The following is a 10561-nucleotide window of genomic DNA, read 5'->3' as shown; positions in this document are numbered from 1 at the left end:
ACGCAGAGCTGTGACAAAGGCGAAACCGCGCCCGGCGGGGTGAAAAGCGCGGCTTGCGGGCTAGAGTCCGCACGAAACAAGCCTGTTTCTCACGCCCCTGGGGAGACTGCGATTGTGGTCTGGAGGCTGGAGCTGCTCGGAGGAAACTAGTGAACTACCATTCCCAGAGGGTAGCGCGGTGGTGCACCAACGGCTCCCGGAAGCCCACGCGCGCCAAACTCTTTTCAGCTCACAGCCTGTTCGGACGAAACTACAGTTCCCAGGAGGCCTCGCGCAAAGCGGTTTGGAAGTGGGTATCCTGGAAGTTACTCCGGCCACTGGAGCTGGCAGCGACCTGCGATCGGCGCAGGACCGAACACTGCGGTCCAGGGGCCCGCGGGGCGGACGGCCAGGACGCCCAGGTATGTGGCTTCAGGTGCCGGAGCGGCGTCGCGCAAAGGTTTCTGGTAATCGGTGGCTGCGGGCGGGGGTACAGGCTGTGAGGGGCGGCGGCGACGGGACTCATGCCCTCCAGACCCGGCAGGACTCTTGCTCGCCGGCTTCAGTTTTTCAGACGCACGACTCGGAGCTCGTGGGGAACGGTTTGGAGTTGGGGAGAGGTAGGTGCACGTCCCGGCTCTGCTGTTTGGGAGCTGCGGTCTAGGGAAACCGCGCCGAACTACAATGTTCTCTTCTGTAAAAAGGGGAAAGAGAATATTTTTTGTTGGGAATTCTATGGAGATGTTGAGATCCATCGAATAAAGCATTTCCCACAGAGAAGGTACTTATTACATGTTTATATCATTGTTAGCTCTTGGAGAAATGAGGTGACGATATTATCGATTACACAGGGTGACGGCTAGTTAAACCAGGGTAGCTGCTGTTAATTATTTTGTTAAAAGCTTTGGTTTGGGGAGGAGAAAGATCCAGATTCAAATTCAGGCTCCGCCATTTACCAGATGTATGATCTTGGGCAATTGGCTTCACCTCTCAATGCCTCGGTTTCCTTATCTATAAAACAAAGACTAAAGCAGTAGCCACGCCGTAGAGTTGTTTTGAAGATGCAACGAGAATGTAAAGTGCCTAGCACAGTATTTGGCACGTATCTCTTAATAAATGGTATTTATTCAGTTCTTTGCCAATGGCCCAGAAACCTCCCGAGAGAGGGACCCTGAATGTAGTATTTGGTCTTCAAGTCGGCCAGACTCAAGACTGGTCTGGTTGACTTCCCCTCCTTCGGCCTCAGGTTCCAATAACACGGATACCCTCAGAAGGTTGTGATGATTTACTGAGTTTACATACCTAGTCTGAGCCATCCATCACTAAGTAGCAGCTTTTACGTATTGTAATTGTTCTTCAACATTCTCCATCTAGCCCAGAGACTATCTGTGGGCTGTGACATGACAGCCCTAAGCTCCCCCGCACATTTGCTCCCAGCCTCAGTGTCCCATCTGTGAAATGGTAGTCATAGGACTTTTATGCCGGCCTTGTTCTGGTGATTCCAGGAGATAATTATGTTTATTATTTACACAGAGGCCAGCATATATTAAATGTTTAATAAATGTATCTTTCTTTTCTGTCATCCCCCCCTTCTGTAGGCCCCTCTATTTCTGTTTGTACTCATGGGGGAGACAAGATTAGTGCTTCTTATCCACCCTCCCCAAAGTTTACTTGCCAGAAGTTGAATTGTGGAACATAATTGAAGTATAAGAGCCTGAGAAGAGTTGGTGCAGACCTGCCATCAGTAGTAGCCTGCATATAGCCTCCCCCTTCAAGCCATGTATTCACTCCAATGCTTTAATGATTATTTTATTATATTTTGGTGCTGGGGATGGAATCCAGGGGCTTATGCATGCTAAGAGTGCTATTGACCACTGAGCTTCACTCTCAGCCCTGGTGCTTTAAAATTGTCTCAGTGTGGCTAACTCTTAACAGTGTGTCAGCCATACTACCCTTGAGCTCTAGCTCCAGACATGGAGCCTGTGTTTCCTTGATGTCCCTTGATGGTAAATACAACATGTCCAACTTTATCTCTTCCTCCTCCTGAACCTAGCAGTCACCATCTTGGCAAATGGGCCAACATTTACCCAGTCACCCAAGCTAGAAACTTGAGAGAGTTGCTCTTCTCCATCCTTCCCACATCCAGTTGATTGACAAGGATGGAGCCTCCATGTTATAAAAACACCATTTCATTGGCCCACATTGGTCTCTTATCTGATTAGCATTGGTTGTTCCCCCAAACCCTAGAGATGGTCTTTTCTGACAGGGTCAAGCTGTTAAAGCCACCAGTGATTAACATATGTGTCAATCAGGGGTAGAGAATACAATATGGACCTGGCTAGATTGCAGTGGCTCAGATGTGGCAGGAAGACCTGGCTTTCAAGAGACTCATTTCTATGGTTTTAGCCTGGCGAAGATGAGCTGAGTTGTTAATTTCTTTCTGAAAAATTATATTCTGTCATCTCTGGAAATAAGACAATGACTTAAAAAAAAAAACACCTTGATCTCCATTGTTAGTAACAACAGCACATGGTTTTTTTTAGCAGTCTGTAGAATAGTGTAAGAGTTAAATGTGAGCCTGTTTCCTGACAATGCAATTGTTAGGTGGTAAATCAGAAGTGGAATTTAGAATGTGCAATGATTGGTGCACATTTTGCTGGTATATTTCTTACTTAGGTTTAGCAACTTACAAAATATAAATTAGAGGTACTTACATTTTAATAAAAGAATCCAACAGTCATTTCTTTTAAAGTACAGTGTTTTTAGCTCCTACAGTGAGAAGCTATTAGACCAGTTGGTGCATCTATGTCTTCTTTAAGAATATTACTTCCATCCTTTTAGGATTGTTCTGGTCTTGGCCCATGTGTGTGCATGCACACATGTAAGATTGGTTTGAATTTGGCTTTAAAAAGTTATGCAAGAAATACACACTCATTTTAACATGTCAAAAAGAACAGAGATATAGAAGAAAAATAATAAATGCCACCCTTAACCCAAATTCCATTTCCCCAGGGATAACCATTAATTCCAACTGTGAATACTGAGTCGTGGAGTTTCAGAGTGAACAAAATAGATACACTCTCTCCCCTTAGTGATGCAGGTGGGTGTGCACACTCATCTTTGTCTGTGCTTATGTTCATCTGTATGTGCTTATATCAGTTGTTTTCTCCCTTTCCTTCCCTTTCTTCCCCTCCCCTGAAAAAAGGAGGGGTAAGGATCAAGATATACTTATTTGTAATTTGATTTTTTTCAGTTAGTGATTAGGCATATCCCGTCAAGTTATTGCATATGGGCCTGACTCATTTGATTAATGACTGTACTGATGTGCATGATTCCGCAGGATTCAGCATGGAGAGGCTATGCCTTATTCTACCATTCCCCTGTTGCTGGGCATTGAAGTTGTTTCTGAGATTTCTTTTACCCTAACAAGCACATATCCAATAAGCCTTTCACTGCCTTAAACATAAACATTATGGTATGGTGACTAAAAATGCAATCTCTGGGAGCTGCAGGGCCTGGATTCAAGTTCTGACCCTGCCTGTACTAGTTGCAGTTCATTGGGTAAGCCATTTGTCCTGGGCCTTAGTTTCCTGATCTGAAAATGAGAATGATATCAGTATCTTCCTCATGAGGCAATTACTGAGAAGTGTTCAATGAGATAATGTGTCAAGCTTATAGGGCAGGGCCTGGTGCTGTTGTTACAGGTAATGTTTAAAACCCAAAGTGATTCCAAGCCCTGTGGGGCAGGGGTCACAGGAAGTGCAAACACAGACATTGGCAATGCCAGGTAGAAATAAGAACAAATTATAAAGCAGGGGACCACTTTGGAGAATTGGAGGTTTAGGGTGACAGACCCAGCTGCCCTGGAATGAAGAAAGGAAGATTTGCTGAGAAAAGAAACATAGGAGCCAACAAGGCAGCCTGACCAAAGCAAGTGTGGGGGTGAGGGGCTGGAGGGGAGCATCTTTTCATATGTGAGAAGAGTAATGGTTGGAAGGTGGCTTAGGTGGCAGACCAGTCTGGGTTCAAATCTCAGTACTGCCACTCATTAATAAATGAATTTTTTTTATCTTGGTTGGCAAAATGAGGTTGATAGTAGTCTTTACCTCAGTGGTAGTTGGAGACTGCATGAAATGGCTGCAAACTCAGCCCACAAGGTTGGCATTGGCCCTATGTCAGCTACTGCTCTCATTTTATTCAGTTGACAAATTTATTGAGCACCTACCATGTGCCAGGTCCTGTTCTAAGCACTGCAGATTCAGTAGTGAAGAGGGCAGACAAGAGCCTTGCTCTTGGAGAGTTGCACAATAAACAAAATCATTTCAGATTTTGTATTAAAAGAAAAAATCAGGGGTTGGGGATTTAGTTCAGTGGTTCCGCTGCCTGCCTCACAGGCGCAAGGTCCTGAGTTCGATCCCAGATACCAAAAAAAATCAGATTCCAGCTTTTTGAGTATTGTGGAGAAAATAACAGGGTAAGAGGATATAAAGCAGCTGCTGGGAGGGATGGTGCTGGGGAAGGAGTGATGACTCGCATGGTTGGGGGAAGCCAAAGTTATGTGAGCTGAGCCTAAATGAGCAAGCAGCACCAGCTGTGCTGGGAGTTTGGGGAAGAATATTCAAAGGAGAGGGAACAGCAAGGGTGAAGGTCTGAGGTGGGAATGAATTTGCTATAAAAAAAAGTTTTTTTAGTTTCAAAACTAAAGGTCCTTCAGCAGAGTTTATTAAGTAAAATAAGGTTACCTGTTTGGCTACCACCGTACATAGGCTGACATGAGACAAAAAGAGTGAGCAGGGCTAGAGTCTCATTTGGCTGAGTTCTGTCAGAGAACTGGGCTAGCAGGATCCAGGGTGTTTTAAGCACCAAGCCAGCCTTCTGGACTGTTAAGTGCTACACTACAACCCAGCAATTAAAATGATGATGCCTGGCCCCACAGGGACCCCTGGATCTTTCTCTAGCACCATGGCATTTTGATTTGGTACATCCTGGGCCTTGTGAGTAGCTCAGTATTTTGAAGGGTAGTCTTGGTTAGATGTGAGGACAAGAGTGAGTACTTTGAGGACCAGAAGTATGGAGAGCATCTTTCATCCATTTATCTGAGACATTTCTTCTACTTTGCCTGAGTGATAGGCACCATCCTAGACACTGTGGGCATAACGTTAAAGAAGACATTTGTTCTAAAGGGACCATAGTGCACCAGAAATATAATGTGAAGGGCTGGGGGTTCGGCTCAGTGGTAAAGCACTTGGCTAGGAGGTGTAAGGCCCTGGGTTCTATCCCCAGTGCCACAAAGAAAAAGAAAGGAAAAAAATATATAATGTGAGTCACTGATGAGGACCTCGTATGTAATGTAATGTTTTCTACTGGCCACATTTTAAAAAGTAAAAAAAAAAAAAGAAGAAATTAGTTTTAACAATCAAAGTCCCCAGGGGCATGAGAAACAGAGGCATGGGACCTTCAGGAAGATGGTGGAGTGGTGAGCAGCAGAGAAAGAGCCTCTCTGAGATTTGGTCTCTGACACTGAAATATATCAGCAGGAGGAAGAGAAGGAGGAGAGAAGTGGGTCCCCGGGACCCAGGAAGGCTCTGAGGTGAGAATTGAAGTCTACAGGGAAAGTGAAGAGAGACGGGAGGGAGGTACCAAGCAGTGGTCTCTCCCAGAGCCCTGACTCTCGGCGAGGGAACAGCAGGCTGAACCTGCAGATGCATGGTGACTGCTGGTGACCCCACAGGCCTCCATGGAGAATCACACCAGTGGAATGAAGAAGTGGATGCACTGGACTGCAGCACCTGGTGAATTATCTGGGTTGAGACCTCACCCAAGAGAGGGTGATTGGCTGGTAGCCATCTTGGAGAGAGGCCAACTGAGCTTGGAACTCAGAACACATGCAGATGGACTCCATCTAGTGGTTCCTGGTACCTCAGTGTGGGTGCCAAGTTCAAGTCAGCAGGAGGTCAGGGAACAGAGTTCAAGCTGGCAGGAGACATATACACTGTTGTAGGCTCAAGGAATCTGGTTCCAGCCTCATAACCAGAAACTTGCCTGAACGTCAGAGAAACTAAAGGGGCAGGGTGGTTGGGATTATCCACTACCCCACTATGATGCTGCAGCTAGCTTGCTTGGCTCTGGACTCTGTTTGCCCACATTGCCTAACAGTGACAGCAGAGACACACTTTGAATTGGATGTTTTGGGGTTTTTTTTCTCTTTTCTTTCTTTTTTTCCTCCTTTCTAGTTCTTGTTTTGTTTTGTTTTTTCTTGGTTGTTTGAACAGTTTCTAGTTTTTTATTGTTGTTGTTCTGTTCTTTCTGTTCTTATTTTAATTTTTTTCCTTTTCTCTTTCCCACGTGTTTTCTTCCCCAGTTTCCTAAAGTTTGTTCTCCAGCCTTGCTTCTAATCTCTTCCTCTTCTATTTCTGTTTTTCATCCCTTAAGCCCTTTTAAATCTTCTCCTCTAAGGGTAAAGTTGTCATATTAAGGGCTACAGTTTGTCATTTTCTAGGCTGTATTTGATGCTATTGTTACTGTTGATTGTGCTACTTTAGCCAAGATGACATAATTGTGCTAATCAGTTCCTCCTGGTATAGCAAGACTGAGATTATCTAAGGGTCTTAAAAAAAACCCAAACAAACCTATATCCCAGTGCCAGTCAACTGGCAGCTGGGCCAAGTAGGCAGAAACTTCTCATCCCCAAGAAACTGAAGAGGTAAGATCTTGCAACAGACTTAAAACCCAAAGGGTGGCTACACCTGGAAGATGATACTGACAAGTAGTCATTTCCTAAGGGTTCTGAATACTAACAGTAAAGCTACTTGCCACAAATAATTTACAAGCCTCAACCCAGGAATCAAACTTAAAAAAAAGAAAATGAGAAGACATTTAAACAAGATGCAACCCTTCCCAGACTTTCAGCTCACCAAAGGCAAACCCAGAGGGCAATGAAGTGCAACAACCCAAAAGCCACCCATCTGGACTCTCTGAAGTGGTAACAGCAGAAATAAAGCAGATGAACAAGGCTCTAGAAAAAAGCAAAGCACAAATAATTCCCCAGATAACTACAGAGATGGTGGCCAGAATGGAAGACATGCTTAGTGACTCTAGAGCAGATACAGATTTTTTAAAATAGAGGAGCTCAGGAACATGATGGAAACCATGAATGCCCAGCCTAGGAAAAAATTGGAAACCATGAACGTCCAGCATAGGAAAGAAATGGAATCCATGAAACAGATTCAAACAGATATCCAGGAGATTAAAAACTCCACTGAAAGTATATACAGCAGAATGAGCCAATGTGAGGTGAGAATATCAGATACAGACCATAGGACTGTGGTTAGCAATCGTGAAAAGAGATTTCTTAATAGCAAGGGACCATGAGAAATCAATCCAGCAGTTGCTAGATGATGCAAAGAATAACAGGATTGATTACAGTCAATGAAAAAGCAGGAGAGAGCACAAATGACATTTAAAAAAACTGTTCTCATATGTAATGATAGAAAACTCCCCAAACAGGGAAAAAATTTGACATTCAGATAAGTGAGGCATATAAGACTCATACTAGTCATGATCAAAATAATCTTCCCCAAGGCATATAATAATCAAGGTTCCAGAAATTCAACACAAGGACAGAATATTAAAAGCTGTTAGGGAAAAGAAACAAATCACCTGTAAAGGAAAGCCCATCAAAATCACAGCAGACTTCTCAACACAAACTCTCAAGCCAAAGAGAGCTTAGAGTGAAGTATTTCAAGCCCTAAAGGAAAACAGCCTCCAACCCAGATTGATGTACCTGCAAAACTATCCTTCAAAAATTGATGGAGAAATAATATACTTCCACCTGGAGAACTCCTGAAGAAATCCATGACCACCAAACCAGTACTCCAAAGTGTTCCTAAGGATATTCTAGAAAGAGACAGTAAGGATTAAAACTCCATGAACCCCAACAGAATGAATCCACCAGGCAAGGCAAGAAATTAAACAGAAAAGGAAAGAAGGAAGCCGACAGCAGGAAAATAACATGACAGAGATAAGGCAATACATATCAGTTATAACCATGAATGTTAATGGTCTCCATTCACCAATCAAAAGAAACAGACTGGCAGAGTGGATCAAGAAACCTGATCCACCAATATGCTGCACACAAGAAACACATTTAATTGAAAAACAAATTCACAGACTGAAAGTCAAGGGATGAAAAACAATTTTCCATGGAACAGGATACCAGAAAAAAGCAGGGGTAGCTATTCTACTTGTAGACAAAGTGAATTTCAAGCCAAGACTGATTAAGAGAGACAAAGAAGGTCACTACATCTTGGTAAAGGAAATACTCCAAGAGGAAGAGATAACAATCCTAAATATATATGCACCAAATAGCAGTCCATCTAACAAACAAAACAAATATTAACGGACGTGAAAAATCATAGAAGCACCAATACATTTGCAATGGGGGACCTCAATACCCCACTGTCACATACAGACAGATCAACTAGACAAAAAAATCAACAATGAAATAATAGAATTGAACGAAACTTTTGAACAAATGGACTTAGTAGAGGTCTACAGAGTGTTCCACCCCACAGCAACAGAATACATATTCTTCTCAGCTGCACATGGGACTTTCTCCAAAATAGACCATATACTAATTCATGGAACATGCTTACATAAATACAAAGGAATTGAAATTATTCCATGCATACTATCAGACCATAGTGCAATGAAATTGAAAATCAACCTCAAAAGAAACCATAAGAACTTCATAAACACATGGAAATTAAATAACACTCTCCTGAAATTAGTTTTAATTATATATTTTATTCAAGCCAAAATATTTTAACATGTAATCAATGCAAAATAACAATAATAATTATATTATTTTCCTGTTGTGAGACAACATCTCACTATGTAGTCCAGGCTGGCTTCAAACTCACAACCCTCCTGCCTCAGCCTCTTGAGTGCAGGGATTATAGGTGTGTGCCATGATCCTTGGTTTGAAATATAAGAATTATTAAGATATTTTATATTCTTTTGTGTGTACTTTTTCGGCTTTTGTTTTGAGATGAGTTGTGTGTTTGCTTGCTGCATTGCTCAGGCTGGCTTTTAACTCCTAAATTCAAGCAATTCTCTGCTTTAGTCTCCTGAGTAACTGGGACTACAGGCATGGGCCACCGCACCCAGCTTCCAGTGTGTATGTTGCAATTTTAGCACATCACAGTTTACACCAGCCACATTTCAAGTGCTGGACAGTGTAGGGCTAGGAAGGACAAGACTCACATGTAAATCAAGAGTGGTGGTTGGGTGTGATAAGTCAAATATGACATTCCTGGGTTTGTCTCCATCCTTCCTTGAATCCTCCCTCCCTTCCCCTCCCCACATGTGGCCTCTGATCTGGTTAGGGGTGATCTGCAGGGTCGCAGCAGGTCCTAGGTTCCTTTGGACCTTGGGGCTTGAATGCCACTTGGTGTAGGGGTTTTTTGTCATTCTGGGACCTACTCTTCCGCTTTCTTTAACAAAAACAATCTAGATAGTTGGTATTATTAAAGAATTCTTGTTAATTTTTCAGATGTGTTAATGACACTATGGTTCTGCTTTAGAAAAAAGTTCTTTAAGATATACATTCTGAAATTCCTATGAATGAATTGATAAAATGTCTGGGATTTGCTTCACAGTTATTAGGGCAAAGAGTGGAAGGGACAAATGCGTGAGGGTGAATGAAAAATGAAACAAAATAGGCCACGAATTGATAGCTGTTGAAGCTGGGCATCAAGGGCTTATTATACTCTTACTTTTGTGTTTGAAGTGTCTCATCATGAAAAGTTAAAAACAAGCACAACAGATTTCACTCAGCATTTGTGTTTCAAGCTCAAGAGTATATGTGGGCCATCCCCTCCTTCTACCCAGTACACTTAAATAATAAATATGTTTGAAAATGTCTGCTTTCTTTCCTTACATTATGCAAGTCAGTACTTGGCCCAGGGCTTTGAAAACCTCTTTGGTAAAGCAGGCTGCAAGCAGTAGTGAGAGCACCTGACGAGGCCCCAGTGGCCACACACTTCCCCAGCTTCTCTGGAGCATGGGCCACAGTGGCATGCGCCTTGCATCTCATTTCCTAGGTCTATCTTTCCTAAGATCTGTTTCCTTTCAACACCTGCTGGGGCGGGGCGGGGGAAGGGGTCCTTCCCACATTTTTTCCAAAGACTTGTTTGAATGAAAGGATTCAGATCCTCCCTTGCTCCTCCCCTCAGAACAGACTGTACAGCTCCTCTGACTTGGGCCTTCCTCTCTGACAGGCCTTTGTTAAGGCCCCACAAGGAACCAGAATCCAGGTTTTGGTTTGCCTACAGCTCTACAGTGGGAGGCCAGGAGAATGCTCCTTTCAGTTCTGATATTTACCAAAAGAAGGAAAGGGGCCAGATGCAGCTTGTGCCAGTGCCTGGGACTTGACTTCCCATCAAGCCAGCAGTTAAAACTCCTTTATAACCATCCTGTGCTCCCCATTCACACCAATTACGAGCTCCTGTTCCCTTTGTTATTTGGGGATAACTTAACAGCCAGTGTGTGGTGAAACTCTTAGGTGGAAGGAGCAAAGAAG

The 10561-nt window shown here is 43.3% G+C and overlaps 1 protein-coding gene across 27 annotated transcripts in view; it reads left to right on the top strand.

Moving 5' to 3' along the window:
• Znf382 (zinc finger protein 382) overlaps positions 1–10561 on the top strand; it is a 162273-nt gene that overhangs the window by 92936 nt on the left and 58776 nt on the right. For 12 of the 27 annotated variants that reach the window (XM_087191267.1, XM_013077422.3, XM_021239475.2 and 9 more), the window contains exon 1: positions 224–401. The exons of 1 other annotated variant lie outside the window; for it this stretch is intronic. The gene's annotated coding sequence lies outside the window, so the exon portion shown is untranslated. Of the gene's footprint in view, positions 1–130; positions 402–432; positions 600–2991; positions 3080–10561 lie in introns of those variants that run through there. 14 more of the 27 variants (XM_004858992.3, XM_087191260.1, XM_087191264.1 and 11 more) reach the window with 6 other exon arrangements.

The sequence above is a fragment of the Heterocephalus glaber genome, unplaced genomic scaffold, assembly GCF_053883595.1.
Source record: "Heterocephalus glaber isolate CG9 unplaced genomic scaffold, H.glaber_assembly_v1.0 deba00001561, whole genome shotgun sequence".
Classification (NCBI taxonomy): domain Eukaryota; kingdom Metazoa; phylum Chordata; class Mammalia; order Rodentia; family Bathyergidae; genus Heterocephalus; species Heterocephalus glaber.
Note: the sequence above shows the minus strand (reverse complement) of the source record. Positions and strands in the feature narration are given on the sequence as shown.